This window comes from Cyprinus carpio, chromosome A22, assembly GCF_018340385.1.
Source record: "Cyprinus carpio isolate SPL01 chromosome A22, ASM1834038v1, whole genome shotgun sequence".
Taxonomy (NCBI): domain Eukaryota; kingdom Metazoa; phylum Chordata; class Actinopteri; order Cypriniformes; family Cyprinidae; genus Cyprinus; species Cyprinus carpio.
Genome location: NC_056593.1, coordinates 4,124,587 through 4,138,146, shown reverse-complemented (window position 1 = coordinate 4,138,146; position 13,560 = coordinate 4,124,587). Strand labels below are relative to the sequence as shown.

At 38.1% G+C, this 13,560-nt stretch overlaps 1 pseudogene; it reads left to right on the top strand.

The window, feature by feature from the left end:
- LOC109056616 lies at window positions 1–13,303 on the top strand (annotated as a pseudogene).
- The last annotated feature ends 257 nt before the right edge of the window (window positions 13,304–13,560 follow it).

Here is a 13,560-nt window from a genome sequence, read left to right as displayed (position 1 = left end):
ATGGAGAAACTGGAGCAGATGGTTGAGGAAAATAGTGGTGTTTGTTTCTCCACAGAGACATTGATGGAGGCACAGATGGAAAAACTGCAGAAATTAGAAGAAATGAAGAAGAGAGTCCATTCATTAGAGACGTGGTTTCAGTCACAAGGTAATTATCAGAAAATCTGCATGAATTAAACACTTTTCATGATTGCTGAAGTCTACACAGTCTCCATTTGAAATTTAATGTATTGTTTTTTTTTATTTGATCTATCTTTAGATTCAAGAGAAAGAGAAGATGATCTGAGGATTGTGCTGCTGGGAAAAAACTGGAGCTGGGAAGAGTTCAACAGGAAACACCATCTTAGGAAGAGTCATGTTTAAAGCTGAAACATCTCAAGAGTCTGTTACTGAAGTGTGTCATCGAGAGAAAGCTGAAATCAACGGCAGACACATCACTGTGATCGACACTCCAGGACTGTTTGATACTGAACTCAGTACTGAAGAAATACAGAGAGAAATCAGCAACAGCATCTCCATGATCCTGCCTGGACCACATGTGTTCATCATCGTGCTCAATTTAGGACAACAATTCACTAAAGAAGAGGAAACAACAATAAAGATCATCCAAGAGATGTTTGGTGAAAACTCATTAATGTACACTATGGTGCTCTTCACCAGAGGAGATGATCTGAATGATAAAACCATAGAACAGTGTTTGGGAAAACCTGGATCTGCTTTAAATGAACTGATTGAAGCATGTGGAAAACAGATTCCATGTGTTCAATAAAGAGACTGTAGACCGAACACAGGTGACTGATCTACTGCAGAAGATAGACAACATGGTGAAAGAGAACGGAGGGAGTTACTACTCATGTAAGATGTTCAGAGAGATGGAGAGACAAATACAAGAACAACAGAAGAACATACTGATGGAGAAAGTGGAGCAAGTGAACAGAGAAAAAGAAGAACTAATGATGAATCTTGAAGAAGAGAAAAAGAGAATGAGGATGAAGATGGAGGAAGAACAACAGAATCACGAGAGATTGTTACATTTGAGAAAACTTTATTTACAAATAACCCAAAACAAATCAAGTTACATCTACCACAAACAAATATTTAGTAAAGACACTCAAAAACAAAAAACTAAATCATCTTCAGTTATTGTACATAACACCTTATGACTGTACCATTTCAATTTAAAAGTGGAAAGATCATTCATGGCATTATAAAAATTACATTTACATTTTTACTTTTACTTTTATCAAGACCTAAAAACCATAACCACATCGTCATTACACCTTTGATCTAGTTTACTTTTCCTACTCATATAAATTGCCAATTTCGCTTGCCCAAAAATAAAATGCAATAATTGAAACAATAAATTTTTTCTGTCCATACTTAGAACCAAAGATAAAAGTTTCAGGAAAGAAATTCTCATTGAACTTGACACACATTTCTTGAACCAACACAAATAAAGGTTTAAGTCTAAAACAGTACATGAAACCATGAAAAACGGTTTCCTTTTGAAAACAGAAAGGACAACCAGGGTTATTATTAGAATCCAAAACAGAAATAAAAGAATTAACTGCAATGGCTCCATGGAGAATTCTCCATTGCAAATATCCTGTTTTTTGATAATGGTGGCTTATAATAACACTCTCCATTCAGATTTTACACATAATTTAAAAACTGAATGCCATGGGGTATCAACTCTTTTGTCAAGCATTTTCTTGTTAAGGATAAGAACACACAACTTGTACAAACCCCTTCCTTTACAAGAAAATAAATCAACAGAAATGTTCTTTTGTTTTAATAAAATAACTGAACATTCTTCAAATAAAAGTTGAACTGTCAAACAGGGGAAAGGGTCCTCACTATCAGGAATATTATTCCCGGAAAAAAAATCCTCCAGAATCAGCTTCTCTTCACTTGTAAATGTCTCTGTCAGTTTAGCTAGAAAGCGAGTAATTGAGCGAATAGATCGGAAACCCAGTCCTTTTGCAACAGCCTCTGTGTCCTTAAAATGAGGTCCAGTTAAAGACAATAACTGACCTAAAACAAAAACTGAGTTTTGTAGCACCTTGCTGAATCCAGGTAAAAAATTGGAAGAGGAAATGTCCAGTCTTGCCTTGCAGGCTCTCTTAATTACCAGTAAATGGAATGAAAATTCTCACTATTTTGGATGTGAAAAAAAACTCCACACCTCAAAATTCTGATAAAAAGGAGGCAGCTGTGAGAGGTTCAAACTCTTGGGGTCCATCAAAAACAGAGATCTGTCCAGAGCAAAATTTCCAACAGTCTGTAGTATGATTCCACTGATTGCCCTCCAGCTTACATTCACTGGTCCATCTAGAAATCTTTGTATAAAATGTAACCGAAAAGTTACAATCCTGCTCTGTAAATGAATTAAACCTTGACCACCTTCATCTTTAGGTAAATACAATATGCTCTGCGGGATCCAATGAAGTTTGTCCCAAAAGAAATCCACAAAGATTGCTTGAATTTCAGCCATCAATTTAGCAGGGGGGTCAATACATGCCAGTCTGTGCCATAAAAGTGAAGCCACCAAGTTATTGACAATAAGTGTTCAACCTCTAAAGGACATGTTAGGTAAAATCCATTTCCATTTGTCTAGTCGACCTCTTATTTTCTGTAACATCCCATCCCAGTTTTTTTGCAAAACACTTTCATCTCCTAAAAACACTCCAAGATATCTTATGCCCCATCTACTCCAACATGAGCCTTCAGGTAGAGTTGGTTTTCCATCATTCCAATCCCCTAATAACAAAGCATCACTTTTCTTCCAATTAACCTTTGCTGAAGAACATTTTCCAAATCATCTATTAATTTCGATAGGACATGTATATCTTCTTGTTTATTGATTATAATTATAACATCATTTCAGCTCTCTTTCTCATACTCACACACACAGCTTGACATTCATGCTTAGGGCAAGTTGGCAGTTTGACTTAAGGGCAAAGAAGAAATTTATTGAGAGAGAAGAATGACATAGAGCTGAAGAGAGAAAAAGAGAAGAACAAGAGATGAAGATACGAGAGGAGATGAAGAGAGAACGAGAGGAATGGGTGAAACAGACACAACAGGAAAGACAAAGAAGAGAAAAAGAGGAGGAGAAATGGAGAAAGAGAGAACAGGAAATGACATGGAGGAAGAACGACGGAAGCGTAAAAAAAGAGAGAAAGAGAAGAGAAGAGGAATTTGACGAGATGGAAGAGCAATATAAAACACGGGAACGAAAAGAAAGACAAAGAAGAGATGAAGAGGAGGAGAGAATCAGGAGAAAGAAACAACAGGAAGCATATGATGAATATTATGAGAAATTTAATCGAGAGAGAGAAAGACAACAACTTCAGTTCAGTTATGAAGAACAGATAAGGAAAATGAAGATGAAGATGGAAGAAGAAAGAAAGAATCATGACAAAGAGAGAAAGATACTAGAAGAGCTGAAGAGAGAACAAGAGGAATCGCAGAAACAGAAACAACAGTTAAGACAGAGAGAAGAAGAAACACGCAACTCTGTTCAGCTTGATACAGGAACTCCTGAGGTTCAGCACACAAACAACAAGTCAGAATAAAAACCATCTCATTTTGAAATTAATTTGCCAAAAAAGTGAAAGTCATGATATTATACTACAAAATGTAGTTTTTGGCTGTGAACAAAGCTTTTATCACACTATACTTCGCTTTTCAACAGTTTATATGGCTGCTATATTACTTAGAAAATATTTCACTGGTTTATGATCATCAACTACTCCAAGCAGCATTTAGGATCTAGATCAGCTTATTCTACAGCTGAGACCCTGATACATCATTTATAAACGCTTTAATCAAAGAGGCTTCAGCTAACTCAGACTCAGTAATGAATGATTGGTGGGATCAAGTTATTGTTTGCACAAGTAAGCCTTGAGTCTTTGTATTCCTGAGACAAGACCAAGTCAAATTGCCATGTGAAATGTAAAATATCTGTTCACATTCTCAAATATATGTTAGTAAATGTATTTAGTTTTAAATGAGCAGTAATGATGATAGTTAATCACTTGTGATCAGGGACTGTGCACTGCTATGTAGTCAGAGTAGTCTTCTCACACACTGATGAACAGATGAATAAAGTGAAAGACCTTGTGAAGTGTTGTGACGTTGAGAACCACTCAGATGGACTGCTGCAAATAGTTTTACATTTCACGTTTGAGTTTAGCACTCGCTGGTAAGGGTCCCAAATTTAATCAATTGTTGTTAGTCTGTAAGCTCTATTGTTGTCATTTTCATATTCAGATACACTTTAGAAATGATAATGTAGCCAGGCTTAATAATGAGAAACCATATTTAGCTGTCTAACCAAGTCAAAAAAGGGTTAACTTTTATTTTCATATCTTTGATTGACTTGTAAGTGAGCAAATGGGTGAACTCTATGAGGCAGTGAGCTGACTAATCAGCTGCTAGCTAGGCTCTGTTGCAGTTACGCCTCTAGTTTCGTGTCTCTGCACGTTCTTTTCACTCCATCAAAAGAGCATAGGAGGCTGCGTTATCCACTTGGTAAGATGAAAAAACGTCATGGAGTGAATTAAACCAGTTCTGTAATCATTATTGCTTATACTGACTAACTGTGTTGTAATATAGAGTGTAAAAGAGAGCTGTGCCTGAATCCACTGTTTGTCACGGAGTTTAAAGGCAGTGAATTTCGCTAAAATGGTGAGTTGTTTATCTGGTGCTAGGCCTCTGAGTTCGCTAGCATTCATGTTAACAGGCCAGGCTTTTGATGCACATTTGTATTTAACCTGGTATGCTGAGTTTGCTACGAGTTCGCTAGCATTTGTTAATCATCGCTAATGGGTAAATCAATGCAAAGGTGCTGATTGTGTAAAGCAAAGGTAGAGAGCCTGCTGTGTTCATATGTTAATAGGGTAATTAGCCACAGTAGGCTAGCAGAATACTGGTTAATGCCTGTGAAACCAAAAAAAATATATATTTTGTTTGTGGGTTTTTAAAAAGAAATGTTACCTTTACGTACTGTTGCTAAATTATTAGTTTGTTAAACAATGATGTCCAAATTTTTTAATTGTGGTTACTGGAGGTTAAAGTGGTAAATTTTTAGTGCATTCTTTCCACTGTTACCGGTGCAGAGGGGGGGTTAAATATGCACACTAACACCTTAATGCCTCTAATTTAAAGTGATACAAGTTGATCAATGTTTACATGCAGTTCATGCAATTTTATTCTTCATACTGTTAATGTCAATGAGGTTTCATAAAACTTGAATTAGAAATGTGTGTTTTTTATGAAAGATGCAATTGTTGATATAAATGTACTTTTGGTACTAGATATTCATATAGTGTTGATATCTGAGAAGAAACATAAGAGCTGTTGTACAACGAGAGAGAGATTTTTATATTGCATTATCGACGATCTCAGGTAACCAGTTTTATTTGTTTTTATGTTAAATATGTCAAATGTATCTTAGAAATGTCTGGGAAGAGGGCGATTGGATTATTTTACATATAAATTACCTAGACTGTCAACCACATTGTTCACACTACCTGCCATGCCCATTGAAAGTGAGATTTTTTTTATAAAAAAAACAAAAAAAAATTAAAATAAAAAAAACAGTGCGTGATTGATTATAACACTCAACGCTGCAATCCGAGATAAAGAAAATCTATTGCAGATGACACTTTTCATTAATTTCACATCATTTCATTCGTGACATTTCTAAGATACATTTGGCATATTTAACATCAAAACAAATAAAACTGGTTACCTGAGATCATCGATTCGGCGGATCCATCTCAGCTCGTCTAGATTGAACTTCAGTTAACTTATTCCATGTGTTCCATGTGCGGTTCAAATATCAACCAATAAGATTCCATGTACGATATCGCGTTTTCATTGGTCAGTCATTGAAGCCTATTTCTGATTGGTTGTTGCCGTTTTGACAGCGTTTATGCCAAGAGCAAAGAGAAAGAAATTGAAGAGAAGAGTACTTGGCCATGCGCGAACGCACGGGACACAGTCTAAGCACATACACGCTTACTTTAAGCGAAGACGAGAGATTCGCGATTGCACTGAACACGGTTTAAGTGCAGGCATACTCTCTGAGCGATCCCAGAGAAAATTCTTACAAGAGCAACGTGTAATCCCGTGCTCGAGGAGAGAGATTCGCACTCGGGCAGAGAGATTCGCGCTCCGCACATTATATCCCGTGCTCGAGGAGAGAGATTCGCACTCGGGCACATAATATTCCACTCTCGAGCAGAGAGATTCGCGCTCGCGCATTATATTAATGTACTTTCGCGCTACAATAATGCGCTCTCGACATTTGACAGGGAAATAACCTGTGCATTAAGGTGTTTGGAGTCAAAATGACCCCACATTGAAAATGAATGGGAAAATGAAAAAAAAAAATACTTTTTTAAATTTTCTTTGTCAAAAAAATAAAAGTAAATACATTATAAATCTGAAATTTTATACATATAAACCAAGGTCCTGGTCCTAGAGCATAAATAAAAAGTAGAACGAACTTTCTATCTCATACACACACACACACACACACACACAAATGTATGTGACTGCAACAGAGAGCATTTTTACAGAAATTGGCAAATAAAATAAACAAAACTGGCATAAATCTAAAAAAAAATTACATTTAAATCAAGGTCTGGTCCTAGAGCATAAACACAAAGAGGAACGAGCTTTCTATCTCTCACACACACACACACACACACACACACACACACACACACATGTATGTGACTGCAACAGAGAGCATTTTTATAGAAATTGGCAAATAAAATCAACTAAACTGGCATAAATCTGAAAAATGTCACATATGCAACATGGAACAAGCATGTTATATAATTGTTGATAAATAATTTTCTGAAATAAATAGTATGTGATTACAGTCATGTTATAGTGGTGACTTGTAATGTGTCCGCAAATGTATGTATAATAATTTGCAAAAGCAGATAATTCAAAATATATCAGGCAACAACAACAAACTCTAACTTTGCCAAAAATACAGATTGTGTATGTTTTTTAGAATGTATAAATATATATTCACAAAATATATATCATAAAGTTGTGAGGATGAGTTGAAGCATCAAGAAAAATGAAGTGAAAATGAATGAGTCTCTATGGACCTCTATTGGATACATGTGCTCATTGCACATTAATTCCTTAACTATAAGAAAAAAAAAATTTTTCGACTAACCTCCAGATGGCAGTATTCTATCCCTAACACATAGAGCAATGTCCAAAAACTATTAAGATTTAATTAATATCATCATTTAAGTGATTTTTTCTTTTTAAAAAAAACATATTTCACGTGCCAATTTATGGCCTAGTTATGTAATTGTGCAGTAAAATAGGTAAAAAACTTCAAAAAATTCCACAAAAACACAGAATAAATGTATAGTTGAGAAGTAAATAAAAAAAAAAATAATAATATATGTTTTCCATATAAAAAAATGTATATTTCCTTGTGCGGTTATGAGAACATCAGACACTTCAGTCCACCAGGATCCAATCAAAATGTAGCAAACCTTTCTCCACTGTTGTGTTCTGCTCTTGTTCAGCTTCAGGTTGTTAGATCTGCCCCGGGAGACCAGACGATCCTCCTCCAGTCTGTATGCAGACTCATGCGGGACACATCTGGAAATCATTTGAAACATTTAGGAGCTTTACAGAGGGATGTTTGGAAATGCAGTTGTTGGTATATAAGCCCTGCTGCACCCCAGTGCTGAGAGTCAGGGAATCTGAGGTGTGTTTGCCCACTTTTACACACTTTTACACACATGAACTGTAAAATCTCTCGCTCCAGTGGATGAATCCTGAGATGCTGATGCAGGATATAATGATTCTTAATAGCAACCTCTGTGTGTGTGGATCTTTAAGAACAATGTTAATCATTGAATCATATAATCGTTATTCATGTATTTAATCATTTATTATATAACTCATTATTTTCCTTGCTTGCTATTGTTGTTTAATCTAATGGTGAATGTCCAATACAGTGATAAATCTCTGCTCAGTGCTGCTATTAACCCTCTGGAGTTCTAAGGGGTATTTTTGGGGCCTGGAGAAGTTTTGTCATTGCCCTGACATTTGTGCTTTTTTTCAGTTTCTTATAAATATCTAAATGGCTAAAGTCTAATCTCACTGTAATCAGCACAAACTAGGGCTATAATAATATGTGAGCACGCATGTATTTACATCATTGTGTTTTTTGAGAAAAAAAATGTTATGCGTGCTTAGTGAAAAAACTAAAAATGTTAAATCACTTGAATAAGGCAATAAAACACATATACAGAAAATTGGTTCCCAGAATTTTGAGAACTGGAGCTTGTAGCCTAGAATTTTTTTTTCTAAATGATGCGAAAATCATCTTGTTTACTCACTTACAGAAAACAATATATTGATTTAAATTTTCTAAGACACTTTTTTTGGTAAAGTCATATGCCCATTCAACTGTGCCACTCTGAGGGCAAATTTTTTGGCATCCTTTCTCTAGTCACACAATCCTTCAGAAATCCTTAGTCCAGCTGTGTCACTGAGAGGGATGAGTTACAAGAAAGACATGTGAGGACAAAATAAAATCTATGAGAAATATATTTTAATTATCCCACAACATAATTTAATATTCACTTGTGAGTGCAGTTAAACAGTTTATTAGGAACAATCAAAGCTGACTTTCAAACTGAATTTTTTGTCATCATTACTACTCCAGTCACACCACAATCCTTCAGAAATCCTTTTAACAATCTTATTTTCAACAAAAAACATTTATTGTTATTATTATCATTATTATTATTATTATTATTATTATTAATGTTGAGAAAGAGCTGTGAGAATATTTTTTTTTTAGGTTTTTTAGGGGGGATAAATTGAAGAACAGCAATGATTGTTACATTGTTATAGTTACATTTATTGTTACATTTATATTATTTACATCAAGCTTTTGAAAGTGAAAGTGACGAAAGTGACGTGACATTCAGCCAAGTATGTCACTTGATATACATTTAGTCAGGAATATAGTTTGGAAAAAAAGTCTTTGGAAAAAGTCTAACTAGTAAAATGTTTACACGTTATGTGAAAACAAGTACAAGTATAAATCAATAAAAAGAGACTTACTCATGTTTATGATCTCTGCTGAATAAAGTGCTTCATTCTTTTTTCTGAGGAAATCCAAATCTCAAATCCTCAACCACATCACATCTTTTTGGGGTGAATTATGTCTTATTCCTCTCATCGCGAAGCAAACAGTAAAATAATAAAAACTTGAAGAACAGTCTCGCTGCGTTGTCTTCTGTTGGTGTGGGCGTATTCAAAAGCCGCGCGCTTCAGTGAAACATTTGAATCTCAAAAGCGCGCTCGGCGCGGGGGGCGTGGTCGCATTAGAAGATAATGAAGGGAGACGTGAAAAACGGACATCGCGTTGTTTTCATATGGATTACTTTATCACAAAATATTAGTTTTCAGCAGCACTTGTTTAGCTTAAAAGTAGACATGTCAGGCTTTCTATAGATATCTCTCTCATGTCTCTTCGTTGAGTATTCACTGAGTTACAGTTACGCATTTGTATCTGAAGATCAGCGCAGACAAAGGCTGCAGACAGCACTCCTTGTTTGTTATCTTTATTTTAGAAGTACACAAAGTTTTGATGTTATTATGTCTGTATACAAAAAAAAAAGTAGACCCTTTACAGATTCGATTGATGTATTGCACTTATCTGTACGATCAAAACTGAAAAGTGTAATTTAAGTTCTTTTCGGGGTTTATCAGGAGAAAAATACCCCAAAACGCGTATACGCGTTAATCGACTCCAGAGGGTTAATCTGAGTTTATTTCAGTGCACAGCCAATAATTCACATCAACATATATACACACAATTACAGCTGGGAAGAGGGGAAGCCAGTTGAGGGGAATGGCCAGCAACATCCTGACAATTAAAAGCTTTAAAACTGAACCTGATTTTTCTGTGTGTGCTTTGTGTTCTTCTGTGTTGCTCTTTCTTCTCCTGCTGTTTAACTGCTATTATCGGTTTTGTGCTGTTTGTGAAATAAATAGATGGACATCAACTGCTGATTCACTCTTCTTTTAATCTGACAGAATAAAAAAACATTGTGTGATTTTGCCCGTTTACTTTCAAGTCAAGTCTGCTTTATTGTCAATTCTTCCACATGTATCAGTACATACATACAGAGAATCGAAATTGCGTTACTCTCAGACCCCCGTTGCATACAGATAGCACTAACAGTAGAGCCTAAAAATCTAGATCAAATATAAAATATAAGTTACAACTATACAATAAGGGAATGTAAAAAAGAAGTAAATTTTGTTTGTCAAAAAAAATAAAAGTAAATCCATTATAAATCTGAAATTTTCTACATATAAACCAAGGTCTGGTCCTAGAGCATAAATAAAAAGTAGAACGAACTTTCTATCTCATATACACACACACACACAAACACACAAATGTATGTGACTGCAACAGAGAGCATTTTTACAGAAATTGGCAAATAAAATAAAGAAAACTGGCATAAATCTAAAAAAAAATTACATTTAAAATCAAGGTCTGGTCCTAGAGCATGCGTCAAATATAAAAATATAAGATACAAACTATACAATAAGGGAATGTAAAAAAGACATATAAAAAAAAATGTAAAAAAAGTTAAATAAAGCAGCGCACGGCACATGGCAGATAGAATGCAAACCTGTGAACAAACAGTGCAGATAAAAAGATTTTTTATTCCAAAAAAGCTTATTCAGTCTGATTAAAGTGACAAAAGAGCTCAAGAGCAGTCATTTTATTTAAACTCACTGATGAGGTGGTAGAATGACGTCAGTTCCATGGTGACTGAGGTAGTGAGCAGACCAATGCTGCACAAAGTGACTGGTGCATGTCATCGTATGTTAGTGGACGGAGGGTGGAAGGACCTGGGGATGTGGGATCTGGGGGGCGGGTTCATAGTTCAGTGGTGCCTGGGGCAGAAGAGGGAAGTGGGGGGGCAAGTTCGGCAGAGAGTTCAGCTTCCTGACAGCCTGATGGATGAAGCTGTCCTTCAATCTTCTGGTCCTGGCCTGGAGACTCCGCATCCTCCCTGATGGCAGCAGACTGAAGAAGCTGTGTGACGGGTGTGTGGGATCACCTGCAATGCAGAGGGCTTTGCAAATTCCTGTAGGGAGGGGAGAGAGACACACAGTGATCTTCTCAGCTGCTCTCACTATGCATTGCAGAGTCTTCCGGCAGGACGCGTTGCAGGCGCCATACCACACAGTGATGCAGCTAGTTAGAATGCTCTCGATGGTGCCTCTGTAGAAGGTGTACATGAAGGGAAGTAGTTTGCGGAGGAAGTAGAGATGCTGTTGTGATTTCTTGGCCAGTGCTGCAGTGTTGTCGGTTCAGGAGAGGTCCTCTGTGATGTGCACACCCAGGAAACTTGGTGCTGCTCACTCTCTCCACAGTCACATCGTTGATGGTCAGAGGAACATGCTGAGTGTGCGCTCTCCTGAAGTCAACAACAATCTCCTCGTCTTCTCCACGTTCAGAGAGAGATTGTTGTCACTGCACCACCCAGCCAGGCGGCTCACCTCGCTCCTGTAGTTTGTCTCATCCTTGTTGCTAATGAGACCCACCACAGTTGTGTCATCCTCAAACTTAATAAAGAGGTTGGAGTTGTGTGACGGTGTGTAATCGTGGGTCAGCAGAGTGAAGAGGAGGGGGCTCAGCACACATCCTTGGGGGGCCCCCGGAGTTCAGTGTGATGGTGCTGGATGTGTTGCTGCCGACACGTACTGCCTGAGGTCTTCCAGTCAGAAAGTCCAACAGCCAGTTGCACAGCGAAGTGTGTTGAGCCCCAGCTCGACCAGTTTGTGAATGAGCTGTTGAGGGATGATTGTGTTGAATGCTGAACTGAAGTCTATGAACAGCATTCTGACGTATGAGTCCTTTTTGTCTATATGTGTAAGTGCTGAGTGGAGGGCAGTGGCGATGGCATCATCGTCAACCGGTGGGGACCGATATGCAAACTGGAATGGGTCCAGGGAGGCGGGGGGGGCAGACTTGATGTGGTGCATGACTAGCCGTTCAAAGCACTTCATGAGGATGGGAGTAAGTGCAACAGGATGGTAGTCATTGAAGCAGGATGGAGATGGCTTCTTCGGGACTGGAATGATGGTGGAAGCTTTGAAGCATGTGGGAACAACAGCCTGACTAAGTGAGATGTTGAAAATGTCTGTGAAGACATCAGTGAGTTCTGCTGCACAGTCTCTCAGTACATGCCCAGGAATGTTGTCCGGACCCGGAGCTTTGCATGCATTGATCCTGCTGAAGGATCTCCTCACGCTGTCCGGGGTCAGCATCATCACCTGGTCACCGGGAGGAGGTGGAGTCTTTGTGGAGCTGTTTTGTTTCTCAAAGCGAGCGAAGAAGGTGTTCAGCTCGTTCAGCAGAGAGATGTTGCTGTCACAGGTCCGTGGTGGGGGCTTGTAGTCCGTAATGGTCTGTTATCCCCTGCCACAGGCTCCGAGTGTCTCTGCTGTCACTGAATTGATGGGCTATCCTTCTGGTGTAATGTCTCTTAGCCTCTCTGATGCCGCGGGATAGGTTGGCCCTGGCTGTTCTCAGGCCCACCTCATCTCCAGCTCTGAATGCAGCGTTGCGTGTCTTCAGGAGTCTGTAGACCTCCCCTGTCATCCACGGCTTCTGGTTAGCCCGGACAGTAATGGTTTCTGTGACTGTTACATCCTCAATACACTTGTTGATGTAGGCAGTGACATTCTCTGAGTACTCCTGGAGGTCAGTTGTGTCAAAGCAGTCTTGAAAAGCCTCTGACGATCCTTCCGGCCACACCTGAATCTGTTTTTGAACTGGTTTGGCAACTTTAATGAGCGGTCTGTATGCAGGCATTAGCATGACACTGATGTGGTCTGAAGCACCAAGGTGGGGGAGGGGGAGGGCTTTGTAAGCTCCTCTCTGTTTGGTGTAAACACAATCCAAAATGTTTTTACCTCTTGTTGGAAAGTTAATGTGTTGGTGTATTGTTGGAAACACACTCTTTAAGTCAGCATGGTTGAAAATCCCCAGCTATGATGGGGATTTCAACCCATCATAGCAAAGAAAAGAAGAGGAGGAGCAAAGACAGGAAATTACACATTAACTCTTCAGTCAAAAATTTAAAGGGGAAGATGCACATGTATAAAGTGTACATTTGATCATTTTTGTGTAATTCCACATATGAAGCACATATAACTTGTCCCAGCTCGTGAAGTGGAGTACAGTGGAACCCAGAGAATATCAGTCGAGTGAGAGACCGAGGCTTTTTGCTCTTTGAGAGACACTACCATCTTCTGTTCCCAGCTCTGTTGTTTTCTGTGTTGTGTGTGTTGCCTTGCCTGTAGTGTTCAGATAAAGCTGTATAGTGTGTTTCAGTTAACCTCTATGAACCTGAGACTTCAGATCAATCTGAGCTGTGTAGTGTTTCAGCTATATTTGTAAGAATCAGAGATTCTATTGTAGCTTCCTGTTAATTTTCTTACTATTCTAAATCATTTACATGGGAACAC